The sequence below is a fragment of the Mauremys reevesii genome, linkage group 5, assembly GCF_016161935.1.
Source record: "Mauremys reevesii isolate NIE-2019 linkage group 5, ASM1616193v1, whole genome shotgun sequence".
Classification (NCBI taxonomy): domain Eukaryota; kingdom Metazoa; phylum Chordata; order Testudines; family Geoemydidae; genus Mauremys; species Mauremys reevesii.
In genome coordinates, this window is record NC_052627.1 from 2,372,296 (window position 1) to 2,391,371 (window position 19,076).

The following is a 19,076-nucleotide window of genomic DNA, read 5'->3' on the forward strand; positions in this document are numbered from 1 at the left end:
GCCTGCTGGTAACAATGCAATAGCTTATGATCTCACGGGTCTCCATGGTAACGATGAGCTGGGCTCACTTCATGTGGGTGCCCAGCCCCTCTGTCAGGGTGAGCCTCAGCACTGCAGGTGTGAGAACTGCTCTGCCAAGGGAAGCTCCTCCACCCATAGGCCAGCAAGAGGAGCAGCCCCACCCTCGAGCAGCTGGCAACAGCCTGAGACAAAATCCTCCCCCACTCTTTGGGGGCACGTTGGTGGAGCGAATTGCCAGGGAGGGGATCCTGGGGAGTGGAGGGGCTGCCCTTTGTGAAGTGGGGAGGGATGAAAGGGGGAACATCCTGGCTGGCTGGAGGGGGAGAGAAACCCCCCGAGTTTCTCTAGGGACAGTTTTACTGTCCCTTTTCTTGGGTCGCGGTGTTTCCCTGTGTGACTGGGCCGCATGCTGGTTCTGAGGGAAGAGTGACGGCTGTCCATGGGGAGATGAACTGGCTGAGATTTGGGAACCTGAGGCCTTGGCACACTGGTGCTTTACAGCACTGCAAAGCGCCAGTGTACACAGCTAATCCCCACGGGGAGGTGGAGGACCTGCAGCGCTGGGAGAGCTCTGCCCCGACCACACTGGCACTTCAAAGCGCTGCCGCGGAGCGCTCCCGCAGCAGCGCTGTACGGCTGCAAGTGTAGCCACACCCTTAGTAGAGATGAGCGGGGAACACTCAAGGGCATGGGAGTCTAGTACGGTGTCAGCAGATGGCATCACTACAGCCTAAGCCAGCGTGTGCCGATGGGCTGTCACTGGGGGAAGGGCGTGACTGCTTCTGTCACACTGCTGAGACCCAGGCTAGCTGGGCTGTTGGCAGGCATTGTGGGGTGAGTGTGGGAAGTGCCCTGCAGCAAACAGAGACACTTCTCAGGAAGTCACTCGCAGCTGCTATTTAATGCTCCTTCCCACACTAGTGCTAGGGAATGGGCTGAGAACCTCCATCAGGCGCATGCCAGTGCCAGCCACAGGCAAAGTGTGGGGGAACCACGGGCGGCTCTGGCTGGGTTCTGGGCACAAGGTGGGCGTGCACACCAACCTGCAAGCGCCGCTCCTGGGACTGGCTGGCCGGCCAGCAGAGGTGGGTTCACTGCTTCTTTTCCAGACTATCCCAGAGCAAGGGGTGAGGAGGTGGGCTTGTCTTACCCAGGCCTGTCATGGGGAGTGCAGCTCTCCCCTCCCTCTTCACTGTGGAGCTGCACTGTCACCAATGTGTGGGTAGCACTCGGGTCTTCACCAGACGCAGCAGTGTCTGTGCTCTGCTGCGTCCTGCCAGGCCAGGGAAGTTTATGGCAGCACCGGAAGGAGTGACGCCCGCAGAGTGAAACCCCTCTGAAGCATGGGGTGAGGTGTGTGCCTTCCCTGGGTGGGGCAGGGAGCTGGCCAAGCTGGACCAGGACTCCTAGCAGATTGCCTCACACCGAACACTCTGAACCCACACATGGATCCCCTCACACTAAGCCCCTCCACACTTGGATCCTGCCTTGCTGAGCCTGCCTGCCCACACCTGGTGTACCTGGCATGGAGAGGCAGGGCCCTGGGGTATTTCTGGGGCAGGCCCAGTCCTTGCGCTGTGTGAGTCTGTGTCCCCGGAGGAGGAGCTGTACAATGATCTCCCACCTATGTGCAGCCAGTAGCCTGTACCCCCCAGTGCCATGCTGGAGCCACCACATTTATTTGACAAATACAATTTGCAGAATTTTAAAATGTGCACAGAATTTTAATTTTTTTGGTGCAGAATTTTTTATTTTTTGGTACAGAATGCCCTCAGGAGTAAATGGGCTGGAGTCGGAAGTCAGCCGGGATCTGCCCCCCCAAACCTTTGCAAACATAACCAAAGTTATATACATAGAGCCGCCAGAGGATAACAATGACCCACTACAGCAGGGCCTGCATATTAGTTATCAAGCTGACACAGATTTGGAAAGGAACTGCCTGGCTCTTGGGGAGGATTCGGAGCACAAAAGACAATTAAAAGCAGGTCTGCTAGTGAGTAAAACCCGCTGTTTGTTAGTGCCTGTTAACTCAGTAGGTGTCACTGGTGACACATGGAACAAACGGCTTTCAGGCGAAAGGGTGTGGAAATCAGGCAGATAAGAACACGCTGCGGGTCCTTTACTGCACTGTGGGGAGCTGGCACGTAAACTGGCCGACCAAGCGCATGACACCCGGTGAGCTTGGGAATTGTCCATTCCAGGGTCTGGTCTCACCGCAGCTCCATTCTCTGGAACTGCTGCTAGCAGAGGAAGCCACCAAGCCGCCTCCAGCCCCAAGTGCTGTGGAACATTTCAGCGACTGACACTGGCTGGCAGCACAGGAGATGGACAGGTGTTTGCATAGCTCAGCCAGCCAGTTCACTTACCGTTCTGGGGAACACATGGTGTCTCTGGGGAGCACATCACATTTCAGAGTGAATGGGAGCTCTGGGAGGCTGGTCAATTAATCCTTCAAGACAACAGCCAGGCACTGGTGTGAGGTTCCACTCTGCCAAGCTTCCTAGCCCATGGGCAGTGGGAGGAACCAGCAGCACAGCTGCCGTCCCGGCTTGCCCAGAAGAGTGTTGAGACAATGAGGCGCAATAGACATGGACACGGTGGCTGGGAGGCATGCATACGAGTAGTGACAGACTCTAGGAGGACTGGCCTGGTGAAATGTCCAGATGTGTGACACTATGTAAAGGCCAGGTTATTAGCAGTAATGATCACTGTGGTGGAGTGGTAGGGAAAGCCTCCAGTATAAATGGAGACGTGCCAAAGGGTCTGTTCTAGCAGAAGCAGCAGCAATGACAACTACAGAACAGGTAATGTCCCCATGTCGATCCCAACCCATCGCTTTCAGCTACTCACAATTTTCCAAAACTATTAGCTTCCCCGCAAGTTTGAGAAAACTGGATTGTCCATCTGGGGGTGTGAGATTAACGCTAACAATAAAACAGTTCTCCAACCTCTCTTTGAACAGCTCTAGCACTCCAATGGCTGAGATCAGGAAATTGAAATCTGGCAGGGAAATAGCTTTCCTTCAGCAGTGTCTTTGCAAAAAATGAGGTAGAGATTGTGGCATAGAAAGGAAAGGACATGAGAGACGAACATGAGGCCACGAGAGGGAGGAGATACCAGACAAAGACCTTCCAACATAGGAGATGTGAGCGGACAGTAAGATGTGATCAGATAAGGGCCTTTATGGTGAGCAGCCTTCTCTCCACCACCATTTCTGGGCTTTGGGGGCTTTAGCTAAGCAACGTTAGTCCCCTCAGTTTTGTCACCTTACTCAGGGTGGAGTAGTGCACTGTTCAGCTAAGTGCATAACTCACAGAGTGAAAAGATGGCTCCATATGCAGCTAGCAGGAGCAGACTTTTTTTTTTTTTTTTTTACTGGAGTAAGAGTTTAGTTGGAAAAACTGAATTCAAGGCTAAGCCACAAAGCTCTGTGGGCCACAGTGTCCATTCACAACAGTGCTAAATGGAGGGTGGTGAAGGGTAAGATAATCCCAGTAGGAACCATTGCTGCAAGAGTTGCCCCATACATTTTCAATTTGTCCTTGCAAAAAAGGCAGGACCTGTGGGGGTCCCAGAGTCCTGAGCTAGCTTCTGAAGCCATATCAGTGCATGACACCTGGCCGGGGACAGCAGACTACTTAGCTGAAGTCTGGTATAATCGCAGCAGAAAGGTTCTTCTTTTGATGCACCACATCTTTGGAGCTGCCATGAACTTTCAAGGGAGTGATAGACGTCTTCACAGCAACATCCCATCCCGGTATCACTGAAAGCCAAGCTGCAGTCTTGCAATGTTAGCTGAAGCCTTTCAACATAGATTGGTAGTGACCAGACATTCTTACATTTGACATCTGCTTTCTGGCCTATGAAATGAGTTGGTGTCTCCATCCAGTTCCTGCTGGACGGGCTTCCACAGAGGTTAGGTAGCCAGTTAGACTGAGCACTGACCTGCCCTTGGCAGGTAGCTCCACAGTAGGTTGAAGCAAATCAGCATATACGTTGACTGGCAAATGCCCACTGCCTGGGCTGTGCTTGTTCAGTGAATGGATAGGCTCTCAATCCAGCACCTGGAAGCAAAACACACATGAAATGTCCCAGGTGACTCAAACAGCTGCTTGGAAGAACTGGAAGATAATATTTTTGCAGAGATGATGAAAATTACTGCACCATGTGTTGCGGTTACCATGGAAATGTTTTATTCATAAATCCAAGTGGAGGCAGCAGAAAGCTTGGTCTGGGAATTGTGTTTACCAGGAGTCTAGGGGCAGGGAGAGGGAAGCACCCTCTGGCTGCAGGTCCCTCACAGCAGGACAGTGTGGGATGCCATGAGGATTGCCTGCCCACATCCTTTGCTGTGCCCCAGACGAACACTTAGCCTCTTACTCCAAACGTGTGGAGAGCAAAGGGGGCAAAACCAACCACTGATTCTGGGCTGCAAGAACGTTCATCTGTCCATCGTTTTCCTCTTTGGGGCTGGTCTTCCTTCATCCTGTTAGCCAGGTGTCCGCCCCCATTACATGTCACTCGTCATTCCTTAGCACTGCTCCTAAATCAAATCCCTAGAGAGGGGAATTCCTGCTATGCAAAGCGAGGACCCAACCTTGCCAAGACAGAAACCTCTCTCTAAATGCAAGTTCAGACAGGGGGGGGCCCATAGGGGTAGGGTCTCTAAGGAATCCCACTCTTACCTGCTAACAGCCCCAGATCATTACTAACAGCAAGAAGAGATGTGCACTGTTCTCCATCTACATTCTGCTTCTCACTTATAGAGAACAGCTGCATAGGAACTGGCATCACGTGTGTACCCCTTGCTGTGCCTTAACCAGATCTCTCCCACCATGAGCGAAACATCTTTAGGCCTGGAACCCGAGGGGTTGAAAGTGGCAGTTCCAAAAAGCCATGGCAGGGCATTATCAATTGATGTGAATTATCTTAATGGATTAATCTATTTCCATTACAAATTCAGCCAGATACCTGAAGCTCCCTCTTTGCTGCCATTGGGCAGGGCCCCCCAAAATGTGAGGATTCCGGTCTGTGTGATAGGGAGTTTTTCGATATTATCCAGGAGTCCACAACATGCAGCATGTTATTCCATAGGGGTGTGTTCCTGCTTTAACCACAGCTCTGCCTCAGCGCCAGCTGCACCAGGACAGAATTTACTAATCTAATCTAGTTGGCTAATTTCAAGCCTGGTAGCTGGACCCGGACTGGGTATCAAATGCCCTAAGCCCAGTGGAGAGTGGAGGACCTTTCTAGGTGCCTGGAGCTCGTGGTTTGTCTAAACGTTACCTTTTTCCTGCCCAGATTTTTATAGCTGATGCCATTGCTCTTCTAGCCATTTAGTGCTTGGGAGTGAGAAGCAGGAAGAGGAAATAATGCTACTGTTCCTTCCATTCCGAAGAGGGAAACAAAGGTTAAAAGCCTACAAGAGAGGTCATCACCCCAGGGCCGGTTTGGGGAATCAGAGGCACACAGGGCTCCCAAGGGGTCCACAGGTGGCAAGAACAGGTTTCTAGAACCAGAAACACCTCTGTATTATTGCCTGAGCATTGCTTTCCAAGTCTGTGATCTCAGCACAAATGTCTCCCTAGGCTGGTCAGTATCATTTAGCTAATCATTTCTCCTACATAATCTTGCTGTTTATACATTAATCCTTTTAAAAGTCTGATAGCGAACTAGGAGCAACTGGCCTGTATTTGACAGCCCACCTGATTTCCTGCTGGGGGGAGAAAAGCAGCATGTGACACCCTCACTTCACACTGGAGGCCTGGCTTACGGGGACCAGACGTCCTGATAAAATCGGGACTGTCCCAATATTTAGGCGTTTGTCCCGATATTTTTGGTTTTTGCTCCGCCCCCATGTGTCCCAATATTTTCTTCCTCTCATCTGGTCACCCTGGCCTGGCTGCCCCTTTGAAGGATGAACCGCAGGGTCAGGGGAAGTCTGCAGCCACTGCAGAACCAGGCCAGGGAGTGCAGAGCATGGGACATGTTCTTCCCTGCGCTGGGAGCAACGGGGCCTCTACACCTCCCCTCCTGACGTGACGTATCATTGGTTCCCAAGATGTAATCCATCTAGATGCCAAGGTATTGATGTGTCCCCTCCGCTTGCTGTCATCTCTGAGTGCCTTACAGTACCCGTCAGGGAGATGCCACTGGGCCCAGAGATGTCAGTGACTGTGTGACCTTGGGCAAGAGTCTGTGTTGAGCTGGGAAGGGACCCCAGGTCTCGAGTTCCAGGCTAGCGTCTAACCACTGGGCCATGTTGCCTTCCACAGACCATCAGTGGCCCCCGGGGCACTTGCAGGTTGCCAGTGGCGAGCTGGCTGGTCACACGGTATGCCTCTGTCTGTCTGCTTCTGCTGCCCCACCATCCCCATGGGATGTCATTTCTCCCCCAGGAGGAGGGCAGGAAGTCACTGCAGCCCCAAATGGGAAGGGACATGCCCAGGCCATGAGGCGGCAGGCCACAGCCAGCTTGAATTTAGATGACAGCCCACATGGGTGCAGTTTACCCAGCCTGGCTCCCACCACCCATCATGACACACAGAGTTTGGAGTCTCTACCCCGGCTCGATGCCTAGGACAAACTGCAGAGGGAGGCTGACCCAGTCTGGTAAATGCCTCTGAAAACATGTCTCCTAGCCATGGTTGTGCCCCCCTTTAGCTTCCTGCTCCCTACAGACAGCGGGTGCTGGGGGTGGCAGAGCCCCATCCCCATCCCTGCACCAGGTGCCCCTCCAATTCCCCCTGCAGACAGCAGGTGATGTGGGTGCCAGATCCCCATTCCCATCCCCGCACTGGGTGCCCCTCCAATCCGCCCTGCAGACAGCGGGTGCCAGTGCCCCATCCCCATCCCTGCACCAGATGCCCCTCCAATCCTCCCTGCAGACAGCGGGTGCCAGTGCCCCATCCCCATCCCTGCACCAGATGCCCCTCCAAACCACCCTGCAGACAGCGGGTGATGTGGGTGCCAGATCCCCATTCCCATCCCCGCACTGGGTGCCCCTCCAATCCTCCCTGCAGACAGCGGGTGCCAGTGCCCCATCCCCATCCCTGCACCAGATGCCCCTCCAATCCTCCCTGCAGACAGCGGGTGCCAGTGCCCCATCCCCATCCCTGCACCAGATGCCCCTCCAATCCTCCCTGCAGACAGCGGGTGCCAGTGCCCCATCCCCATCCCTGCACCAGGTGCCCCTCCAATTCCCCCTGCAGACAGCAGGTGATGTGGGTGCCAGATCCCCATTCCCATCCCCGCACTGGGTGCCCCTCCAATCCGCCCTGCAAACAGCGGGTGCCAGCGCCCCATCCCCATCCCTGCACCAGATGCCCCTCCAAACCACCCTGCAGACAGTGGGTGCTGGGGGTGCCAGATCCCCATTCCCATCCCCGCACTGGGTCCCCTTCTGATCCCCCTGAAGACAGCAGGTGCTGTGGGTGCCAGAGCCTTGTCTCCATCCCTGCATTGGGTGCCCCTCCGATCCCCCCTGCCAGGCTGGGATCCCCCCTCCTTCTTATCCTGGCATTTGGCTGCCCCTCCAGCCCGTCCTTTGGGGCTCTGCGCCCTGGGGGCATGGCCAAGATTCTCTTAGCCCCTGCGGGGATGAGCTGTCCCGGGCAGAGCAAACCTGCCTCCCCTGGAGCAGCCATTGCCTTGAGAAAAGGCTCCTGTGGAACTCATTCCACGCTGCCCAAGAGGGAATCTAAAGGAGTCTAAGAGAATGTGAGCTGTGCCCCCAGGGAGCAGAACTCCAAAGGGAGGACTAGGCAGGGACTCCAGCCCTGCCCCATGTAACCAGGACAGCCAGAAACCCCTTGCCAGCCCCCTACCAGCCGAGGGACACCAACAGAGCCAGTCAGCGATGATAAAATAAACTCGGCTTCCTGGACTATCCAGCCGCGGAGGGAGCACCCAGCATTGCTGCTGCTTTCTGCTCAGCAGCTGGGAATGTCCTCTCGCCCAGTCACAGGTAGACATAGAGCTAGAACGCTTCACTGAATTCTGTGGAAATTTTAATGACATCTTCTGAATGCTTAACTAGCGACATCTAGCGATTTTCCAGGGCTTCTCTGGCACCTTCCTGCCATGTGGAGTTAGCACTGCTTCAGAGGCTGATTTAGAAGGTCGGCTAGTGTCTCAGACAGCAACAGCTGCCCAGGCTGGGAACACAGGCATCCCTGCATTAACAAGCCAGGGCAGCAAGGAAAGGCCAAGCTTCCTCTTTGAGCGTATCCCAGGGCCTTCATTCTGTAGCCAGTGCTGTCCTACCACAGAGGCCATGTGTGGGGGCACCTGCCCCCACCCCTAATTTCTGCCAGGGTGGGATGTGCCTGGGAAAGGCACCGGCACTGGGCGCTCTCGTTGAGCCAGGCTAAGCGGTGCTGGGAGCAGGGAAGCGAGACCGGGCTAGTAGCAGCTGCAGATACAACAGCTCAGCAGCGGAGCCTGCATGGTGTGCATGTGAGGCTGCAGAAAGGAGGTTAGGGCAATGTGGGGGAAGGCAGCAGGGGACCAGAGGAGAGATGAGGGGGTGTGAGAAGCAGCAGGCCCAAGGGCAATGGGGAGGCAGGTGCAGAGGCAGCAGGGGTGGCAGCAGGTTCCAGGAGTGATTGGGAGGCAGGGGAATACAAGTGCAGTTCCCCTGAAACTATGACTGACATTTTACTTCATTTTTTCTGAAGGCACTAACCCAACAGAGTACTTACATGTGAAGTCCAAGCGTTTGAGCAGTTCCATTGATTTTAATGGACCACGCCGAACATAACTGAACATATGCTTTCAAATTTGCTGGACTGGGGCCTTCATGTTGGAATATGTTAAATAGTAAGAACTGGAAAGTCACACTCTTAAACTTTGTAATTTTAGTAGGAAAAGTGGGTCAGTTATGAAGCTTCAATCCAATTTCTGGTTCTTCAACTTCAGATCCAAACCCAACCCACTTCACAAAATGGTTGGGATTTGTGGTTCTGAACTGGTCCATCATAAAAATAAAACCTGAGCTGTGAAGTTGAAATCTGGACCTAGAGCTGAACTGCCTCATGGTTCTGAGTGGTTTAGATTCTGTGTCCGACTTTTAGGTCCATCTCTAGTTAGAAATTAACTGTAGAGAGAAAATTGAATGGTAGGAAAGCTCAGAAATGTGACTTGAACATCACTGCTAATTGGCCTAGGCAAAGGAGATTAAAACAGATTTCTGTGCTCCATTTACTTTTAAAAAATTCTTTCAAACCACTATTCTCCGGCCATGAAATCCAGGTTTGCTAATGATGCCCTATATTCAGCATTCTGTGATACTACAGGTACCTGAAGAGTCAGCTGCCAGAGCAGACATCACAGCCACCGGGAGGGTTAGCAAGAGATTTCTGGTACTTGTGATGCCCAAGAGAGCTAAGGTCTCCTTGTAAACCCACAAGAGAGAATGGATTCAAATGGAGAGGGAAAATAATTTGATACGGTTAAATTAGAACAGATTCCTGAGATAATTATTGGGGGCTGATATTATTACAAGAGCTCTAAAAGATCATATCAAAGGATTGTCTGCAAATATCTCTGTTCTTTGAATCAGCGGCTCTCAATCCTTCTAGACTACTGAACCCCTTTCAGCCAAGGGCAGCAGGACTCAGGCTTCAGCATGTCTCTCAGCTTCACAGGGCCCCTGCTTGCCACCCCCTAATGCCAGCCCGGCACTTGCAACCCCCCAAACCCAGCCCACCACCCCTGGGTTGAGAAACACCAATATAGTACATAGAGCATTATATAAACAAGTAATTGCCTGTATGAAATGTCAGTTGTCTATCAGAGATGGTCTACTCCAGACAGTATTTGGTCCTGCCATGAGGGCAAGGGACTGGACTCGATGACCTCTCGAGGTCCCTTCCAGTCCTAGAATCTATGAATCTATTACTTCGCTAGTGATTTTTAAATAGCCTGCCGTAAAACTAGGCAAATAAATAGAACCATAGAATATCAGGGTTGGAAGGGACCTCAGGAGGTCATCTAGTCCAACCCCCTGCTCAAAGCAGGGCCAATCCCCAATTAAATCATCCCAGCCAGGGCTTTGTCAAGCTGGGCCTTAAAAACCTCTAAGGAAGGAGATTCCACCACCGCCCTAGGGAACCCATTCCAGTGCTTCACCACCCTCCTAGTGAAAAAGATTTTCCTAATATCCAACCTAGACCTCCCCCTCTGCAACTTGAGACCATTACTCCTTGTTCTGTCAGTAATATCTAGATGAGCTGATGTACCCCCTGGAAGACATCTGCATACCCCCAAGGGTACATGCACCCCTGGCTGAGAACTGCTTCAAACTGATAATATGCCAGTATAATCCAGAACTGCTTCATGTGTAGCTCTCTTTTAGAAATGTCTCCATCTGCTCTTACGTAGTATTGCAAATCATGACACCAAAAGTAACTCTAGAAATCGAAACTCCTTTATCTCGAGTACCTGCCCTGAGCTCCGCTGCATGACACCAGAACCTTTAAATTGTGCCCTCCCACTATGAGCAGTTACCAGTCGCCTCTGCCTGAGCACCTCATCGCTGATTAATCTATCCCTCCCATCTTTTGTGGCTCTGATGTCTACTTCAGTAGAGCTCAAGTTTTAGACATTGTACGTGTGGTCACTCTCTCTACACTTACTGTGAGTGAGTGCCATTTGGAGAAACAGCAACAAAAAGAGGTGGAGTTTATGTTCTCTAGTATTTAGATATGGGAACACGGACTATGGGAGGTCTAGAGGGGCACACGTGGTGTTACAGAACAAGTGTTTACAGTTATATGAGCTGTCTGAATTTGTATTTTACCACAGTAATTAGTACTCAGTACTCAGCTCCACCACCAAATCCCAATTCTGCAGGGTGTGCATCAGTCTTCTATGTTCACAGTTCAAAAATATAACTAGGCCCTGGGTCTTCAAAGCCAGAAATCAATTTTGGGGAAAAAAAGTGGTGCACATTTTGAGCTGCATTAAATGAATGGGAAGAGATGCCTTGTTTCAAGTTAAGATCAGATTTATTTTCAATCTTTTTGGCAAGAATAATTTGTAAATTTCTACCCAGTTATGGAAATTAATGGATAACTGTAGCTGCACCATCAGCTTTACACCAACGCCACTTGCTGTTCTTGCAAGAGTGCAACTCACAAGGACAGGTCTAACATAAGCAAGTGAACCTTTTAGGAAGGAAAAACACTTGGGCTGTGCCTTGACACAAACCTGGGAACTGGCTTTTCTACCACAAGAGACATAAGTAGAAGACAGAACAGCCTCAAGGGGCAGTTTCTGGTTGGGGGGGATGGGGGTTTGCCTGGGCAGAATAGTTGCTCTTGTGCTTACTGGAGTAGAACTTTGGCCTTTTCCTGAAGAGCCTGGCACAGTTCTTCCAATGATGCTGTCCCAACAGGATCCAGCCGGGGGTCTCAACAGCTGAGCTCCCTGGGAGTCTGGCTGCAAAACTCCCAGGTGATGAGACAGAAAGGAGCTTCCTGCACAGATGGTTAATGTTCCTGCCCAGCGAAGGAGCATTTCCAACTGTTTGTTTCTTCAGCCATTCGCACACATTTCCTGCACCCTGCCAGCACAGCGCCTGTCACACCTGGGCACAGGCTTCGCCACTTTGACAGCTTTAGGTAACAGCAAAAAAAATAATTCACCCTGGCATGACCCCCATTGACCAGAAGCACTATAGCAGGGACCAGGCATGCTCACTGTCCCCAGAGAAGCTGGGCACATACACCTGCCTTTACTTCCAAGGTTTACAGTTACCAAAAAACCTTACCGGGAGACTGCCCAAGGGAAACCATCTCCTTCATTCTGACTCCTGTTGCACAAACCCCGAGCTGCCTTCAGAGACTGCAGTACAGACACGCCTGGTTAACTCCAATTAATTCTTAAGACTTCAGCTGTATTCAGATTTAAAACTGAGTTCTAAAGCGTTTAGCAAAGGCCGAACCTGGAGAGAACAATGCACATTGAAAAGGGACTAGGCAGCCCAACTCGCCTTAGGCTAAGCAGTCAGCAGAAACTGGAGCTACAGAGCCAAACAACTCTCCGGTAAGAACTCCAAAGATGTCAATGCAGTTACAACAGGTATGTACGTGGTTCAACAACAATCCAGTTCTGCAAGAATACTCCAGATTTCTCACTACACAAAACATATAAAGTAATATCCACTGACAGAGTTCCCACCTTTCCATGCTCTCACTGATTACGTACATATAGTTATGCACATTTTCTGTCCACACACAAAGTAAGCAAGCAGAGTGACTGCTAGCTTCATTTAACTGGAACCACATCTTCAGTGCTGGGATTCTGCTTTTAAATGCAATACAAGATGCTACTGGTCACACCCCAAGGAATAATGGTGCTGTCTGCCTCCCATTGTTGCTCCAAGGGTAAATGATTTATTGGTTTGCCCTTCTGAACTGTGCTATTTCTGCAGAACACAAATCAGCCAGCAACCCGGAGACTGGAAACAGGTTAGTGAGCACAGAATTGTGCTCTCTGGTTGAGAATGTTGGCTGCTGGGAATTTATCCTCCTACTTAAAAGGGGTTGAATTCCCCACTAATTGAAATAAATTCTTCTCTGATACAGTCAGTGCGCTCTACACTCTCATAACATATTCTCAAATAGCAGAGTGCCCTGCCCTCCTGCCAAGGGCCCATGGTACATGACACCCAAGTGGTTTAAAAACCCTGCTTGACTGCGACAGTTCATTAACTCCCAAGCACAGTATGACAGTGAGGGGTGGGCATGCTGGCTGAAAATGTTTCCCTGCCCACCTTTCCCTGGTCTCCTCCACTACGAGCTCAGCGACACCAATCTCACTGGTGCTTGGCCTGGGATTAACCACAGATTATTTTCATTGAATGCCTAGTCCCCCTGCTCCTTGCCATTGTGCTGTGCTGAAGGATGGCACTTGCAAGTGAGGGTATTCCCAAACTAGCATCTTCTGGCTGCCACCACCTTGTTCTGCCTCAGGCTGGGGGGTTCTTCTGGGTTTCTTGGAAGCGGAGAGAGACAGGGACAATGAACATCAGGCAGCATATCCTTACTGTGGAGAGGGGAGAACATCCCCAGAAGCAGCCACTCCTGTGAGCTGCTCAGTGATAGCCTGGAGCGCACTTGGTGAGCTAACACTGTGGTGTGAGGGACAAAAGAACAGTGATAGATACTTGAACATATCGACAACAAACCAAGAACCCACGGGTTCTTTGGCAGGGCTCCCAAGCAGAATATTGCACTCAGTGGTCACTAATGCTAGAAGCTTTAAACTGTAGAAAATTAAATGGTTTTGCACATTACAAAAATAAAGATAAACCACATTGTTCTACACTAGTTACTGAACAGCAGTGAACTTCAGATGAGTGATCCCACGTCCACATGAAACAGAACCAAACTGGAGTGCTCTAAATATTGCCATCAATCCTGACATTATGGCTATTTGTGTACAGCAAACAGAATCCCTGAGAAGCTGTTCACACTGTTCGTTTGTCAAGCAGCTCTTCCTTGGAGGATGATCATGATTCTGAGGTTCAGGTGTAAAACGTTTACTCAGTTGTGCTTTACCAAGCCACAGCATTTATTCCTTGAAAACGTCTGAACTCTTCTTGTTAAGTGTGTCCATAGATCACGCTGAGTTATCAGGAAACGGTCCTCCATCTGGGAAAGAGATTCCAGTCTGGACTTTTCTTTTCCTCACTTAACATCACAGCAACAAATCACTAGTTTCTTCCTCTGGGGAAAATAAAGACAGACACATCAGTGGCAATGAAGAGAACAGGAGAATGTTTCCAAATGCGGGAAATGATGGGAGATCCCAGCCCCAGCTTTGGGCACAAAGCCTGTATCCATGTGGGAATTCTGTGCCTCTCCTGCCCCCTCCAAGCAGTGACACTGAGCTCCAACAGCTGGAGAACATGCAACCTGTAAGCAGGGCCGGCTCCAGACCCCAGCGCGCCAAGCGCGCGCTTGAGGCGTCGTGCCGCGGGAGGGCGGCAGGCGGCTCCGGTGGACCTCCCGCAGGCATGCCTGCGGGTGGTCCGCTAGTCCCGCGGCTCCGGTGGTGCATCCGCAGGCACGTCTGCAGGAGGTCCACTGGAGCCATGGGACCGGCGACCGCCAGAGTGCCCGCCGCAGCGTGCCGCCATGCTTGGGGCGGCACAATTCCTAGAGCCGCCCCTGCCTGTAAGGCTGACCTTGTCTCTATGCCCCTTTGAACATCTGTGTCCTCCCACTCCCCCAACATTGTAGGTGAATGTAGTTCACTGGGGGGTTTTACGATAGTGCTAAGTAGACCATGAATGCGGGGCCAACAGAGCCTTGTCTCCAAGACATTCTGCTCCTAGAGGAACCTCCTTTTTATTGAGCCAGAGGATTTGGAGGTTTTTGCCAAAACCAGAGCTAGGGAGTTCTTAGCCCAGACTAGCATTTCCAGCCCTCTCATGCTGGAAAGGTTTTGCCAACACCTAATACACACTAGCACATCACTCAAACAGCTTTGCTATTGTAAAGACAGAGGACCTGCATCTTTAGCTAACTATACATTATTTTAACTGTAAACAAGTTAAGAAAGAAAAGAAGCCAGCTACCCACTCCCCGCTGACTCTGGCTTGTATGGCTTCAATTGGTCATGACTAGAGATTGGTCCAATGCAGAGCTCCATCTGAGAGTGTCCGAGTTCCTGATTTGGGGGTGTACAGGTCTTCACCGCTCAAGCTCAGGTTTAATTAGGGGACTTCCAGAGAAGCTGATGATTCAGTATTCATCCGAACCTGACCAGCACCAGCTGTGGCACAGTTCATGGGAACAAACACCAAACTATTCCTGAAAAGGAGGCAAAGCCTTCCTATTTTAATGTGTGCCTTGTGGTTCTGTGGCATTTCTCAAGCTCTCAGCCACAGGGGCCCTCAGTACTCCTGGGGAGGGATTCTGCGCCACTGCGCAAGCACAGAAACACTGATTCTCTTTGCTTCCTCGCAGAAAAATTATTTCTGTGGGGAAGCAAAGAGAAGCTTTACCAGTGCTCACTGTGACAAAGTGGGGATTTCCCCTTGTTATGTTGTATGTGAGTCTTACTATTTTGCATGAATGCTGTGTGTGCCTCAGTTTCCCTGTGTATTGCACCAATGTCTAGGTGATGGGAATAAGGGTGTGTGAATTTTGCGGGGGCTGCTCCAGCTGCCTGCACGGATGCCATGGAGACCCAGGAGGGGGATGCAACCAGATGACTCTTGACCAGGGAAACGAGACAAAGGCCAGAGGAGGAGGAGCAACAGGCAGGGTAGGGGCCAGGCAGCTGGAAGCGAGTCAGTCTCGGGTAGCTTGGGGGAGGGCCAGAGCCCTGGCTCTGGGCTCCCCTCCCCCAAAGATGGACTTGGATGAAAGTCACTGATTTCTCTGCTAACAAGTTCTGTTTTACGCTGTGTTAATCCAGTTTTACCAGCTGGCTGAGAGTCACGTCTGACTGCGGAGTTGGGGGGCAGGGCCCCCTGGCTGCCCCAGGAGCCCCGCCTGGATGGACTCGCTGCAGGAAGCGCACAGAGGGGCAGGGGATGCTGAATGCTCCGAGGTCTGACCCAGGAAGGTGTGAGCTTCTTGCCCTGGAGACAGTCTGCTCAGAGAGAGGAGGCTCCCCCAGAGTCCTGACTGGCTTCGTAGGGAGTAGTTCCAGAGCAGCGCCCGGTGACTCCGTGACACACACTCACTCCTCCCTGGCAGTGCAGGCACGTCTGTTTGGGAACCTGGAGCAGCTACGGGAGAGGCAAGTCACTGCAGGAGGTGGGGGGAGGGGAGGAGTCCAGATACACGGGGGGCATTGGGCAGACAGGGGAGCAACTCCCCATACAGTGATTCTCCTGCCATCTCCTGGCCCTATCGCCCCTCAGCCGCAGGGGGAGGGGTCCCTGTACAGGGAGCTGCTCCCCGTGTCCACCCAACCCCCGTGCATCTGGATCCCTCCCCGCTGCACCCAGAACCCTCTGAGGGCCCTCTGCATTGGGAGCCCCTTGCAACCTCCCACAGAATTCCCACCATGCTGAGCCTCACCCCTGCAGCAGGAGCCCCCAGTACCTAGACTTCCCCACACCCAGATCACCCCCACTGAGCCCCCCACATCCAAATCCCCACCCTACAGAGACTCACCCCATGCGTCGGGAGCCCCACACACCCAGACCCCCGCACCACTGAGTTCCAACCAGCTGCACAGCTGCATCCTGACCCCCACCCCACCAAGATCCACTCCTCCAGCACCCAGATCCCCCTGCTGAGCCCTAACTACCTTCACCTGGACTCCCCTGCAGAGTCCTATTCCCCCTGCACCTAGAACCCCCAACCGAGCTCCTGTGCATCCAGATCTCCTCCCCCACACCGGGCTTCCCGCAACCTGATTGCTCCACACAGAATCTGGTACTCTTGAGGGAATTCTAAATCAAAATTTAAAAATTCTGCACCAATGAATTAAAAGTTTTAAAATTTTGCATATTTTATTTGCCAATATAATCACATCATTTTCAATTATTTTGGTAATTTATTTCAAAATACTTTTCAGCAAAGAATTGAAAATAGTGTGATTATATTGTGTTACTTTGACAAATATTCAGATTTTTGCAGAATTTTAAAATATTGTGTGCAGAATTTTTATTTTTTGGGCACAGAATTCAAGAGTAACTCAGTGTGGTGTGCCAAGGTCCCTGCCCTTCACGCATTCCATAGCGTGCTGATTCAGCTGTCATATCTGCGGGAGCACCTCAGGAAGCCCTTGCAACTGAGGTTTCTTGACTTCAGTGGAAAATCACAACATATCGGTTACCTTCCACAGCACCGAAGTGTTTAAACAGCAGCTTGAGGGGTGTAGCTTAGCAGCTTAACCTTCTGGATCAGCTTAACCTTCTGGATCAGTACATTAGATGCTACAGAGAAATCATTTTTATTACTATAAAAAAACCTCTTCAATCAAGCTGCCTGGAGCTGCCTAGAAGACCAGCACTCCCCTGGCCACGCATGCTATCAGTGCATTTTACATTTGTGCTGAGAAGTGAGGTGGTCTCCAGTGCCCAGGCGGCTCACTGACTATTTGATCAGAAACAAAGAGTTGAGGTCAGCCTACATTTTTCTTCTCCAAATAGCTTCCTAGCACCCCTCTCGGCTCTCACAGCAAGTGTGCATCTCAATAGTGCTGAACTGCTCTTTCTGGTATCCGGTTATTTCAGGGGTCACCGACCCCAAGTGATCTCTGTTTGATAGGCCAGGATGAACGTAAAATGCTCCAAAACAAAACCCTGGAAAGCACCACAGTTAGCACGAGGGAGACAGAGCGCTCTGTTTCAGGGCGTCGCTCCCAATCCCTCAGACTCTGCGCTATGCAGAGTGGTTTCCTGTCCTAACGAAAGAACGGCCAAAGGTCCATCTAGCCCAGTATCCTGTCTACCGACAGTGGCCAATGCCAGGTGCCCCAGAGGGAATGAACAGAACAGGAAATCATCAAGTGATCCATCCCCTGTCGCCCATTCCCAGCTTCTGGCCTCATTCCCCAGCTCCTATTAAGTTTCCCCACCCCTTTTTCTTACCCACCCATCCTTCTCCACAGGAAACATTCATGTGGGAAGCCAATCCCTCCCCACAGCTGTGGGAAAGGGTCCCCTCAACCCCACTATGGTCCTGTTCCTGGAGGCAGTGCAGAGGTCTTTGGGGTTAGCCTTCGGTGGGTTCTAGATAACCCCTCTGCTTGCTGGAAGGGAGAGGGAGCTCTCTCTCGCCTCCTGTCCCACCCAGGGACCTGGCAGCTCACAGTGCAGGTGAGGAGTCCACTGTCACTCTGCTCCCCCAACACAGCTCGCAGGCCGGTCTTTGATGCTACTCACAGCTTTGCCAAGCAGCAGAGTGAGGCTGCCCCTATTCTCAGTGATGTTACTGCTGCTCGCAGCTTCAGGAAGTGCCACGCATGAGCAGCAGTGCTGGAGCCATCTGCTGGCAGCCTCAGGAAGGCAGTTCTGCACCTTGCCCCACACAGGACACTGCTGCGAGTTTCCCTTAGGAACTGCAGGGGTACAGCCCTCACGAGTAGGAAGCAGGCCCTGAGAGTCTGCAGAAGCTGAAGGCACTTGGCCACGGGCTCCTCCAAGCCCTGAGCTCAAGTCCGTGGCTGAATGCTCTCCGGGTAGAAGGCTGTTACCAGCTCGCTACACAACATGACTGCACTACGTGGCTCCCTCTGTGGAGGAGCAGCCACCGCACGCGTGAGTGCTCCACAGCAGCTGGTCAGTCTGACACTCCTGCCACGTGTGCCCACACCAAGAGAGTACCCGAGAACGGGGAGTGTGCACTTTTCCAGCCCAGCTCCCTAAGGACAAGCCCAGCCTGGCAGCTTTCAGACCATTGGGCGGTTTGCTGAGTAGGGACACATGACTGGCAGAGCCTTTCCCTGCAGACCTCAAGGAGCTCTGGTTCCCAGACAGGCAGTAATTCTGTCACGATTTCAATGACCAAGTCAGGTTCCTTGTTTACAGGAGCAGGCTCTCACTGAGTGAAGCGTCAGGAGGACACCATGCATTTGTTTGGGGTTAAAATGCCAAAGGGTTCGCGCAGCAGCCAGCCCTCTCTTAGCAGTGAGAAAGGGAGCATACAGGCCTGATTGTCCCCACTTTACTACGCTGGGGGCATTTCACACCTGCTCTGCATTGCAGTAAGTGCAGGGTGAATCAGCCCCTCTCCTCCCAAGATAGCTCCTAGGACTCCGGTACGCTAGGGGAGCTGTGCATCCCAGCCTAGTGAGAAACTGCTACTTCCTTTTTCCACCTTGCCATTGGCAATAGATGGCCAGAGCCCAGCACACACAGTGCAGGACTTTTCAGCTGTAAGATGGCAGTTGCAGCCCCTGCAGGCCAGACTGCCCCCTCGTGGCCCACCAGGAAAGGAGCCAGCACTTTGCTCCGGGTAGCAAAGCGTCGTATCTGTCAGCACAGCCCGAGGAAAGCTCTGCCTGATAAGCCATCGTCAGCACCAGAGACCCGCAATCGGCAGAGTTAGACCAGTGTGTGTGATGCACAAGCTGGAAGAGAA

The 19,076-nt window shown here is 51.9% G+C and overlaps 1 protein-coding gene across 2 annotated transcripts in view; it reads right to left on the reverse strand.

The window, feature by feature from the left end:
- Positions 1-10,192: 10,192 nt before the first annotated feature.
- The window catches only part of MFHAS1 (malignant fibrous histiocytoma amplified sequence 1), a 116,989-nt gene continuing 108,105 nt past the window's right edge, over positions 10,193-19,076 (reverse strand). The window contains exon 4 of one of the 2 annotated variants that reach the window (XM_039541207.1): positions 10,193-13,754. The gene's annotated coding sequence lies outside the window, so the exon portion shown is untranslated. The remainder of the gene's footprint in view (positions 13,755-19,076) is intronic. The other variant, XM_039541206.1, reaches the window with a different exon arrangement.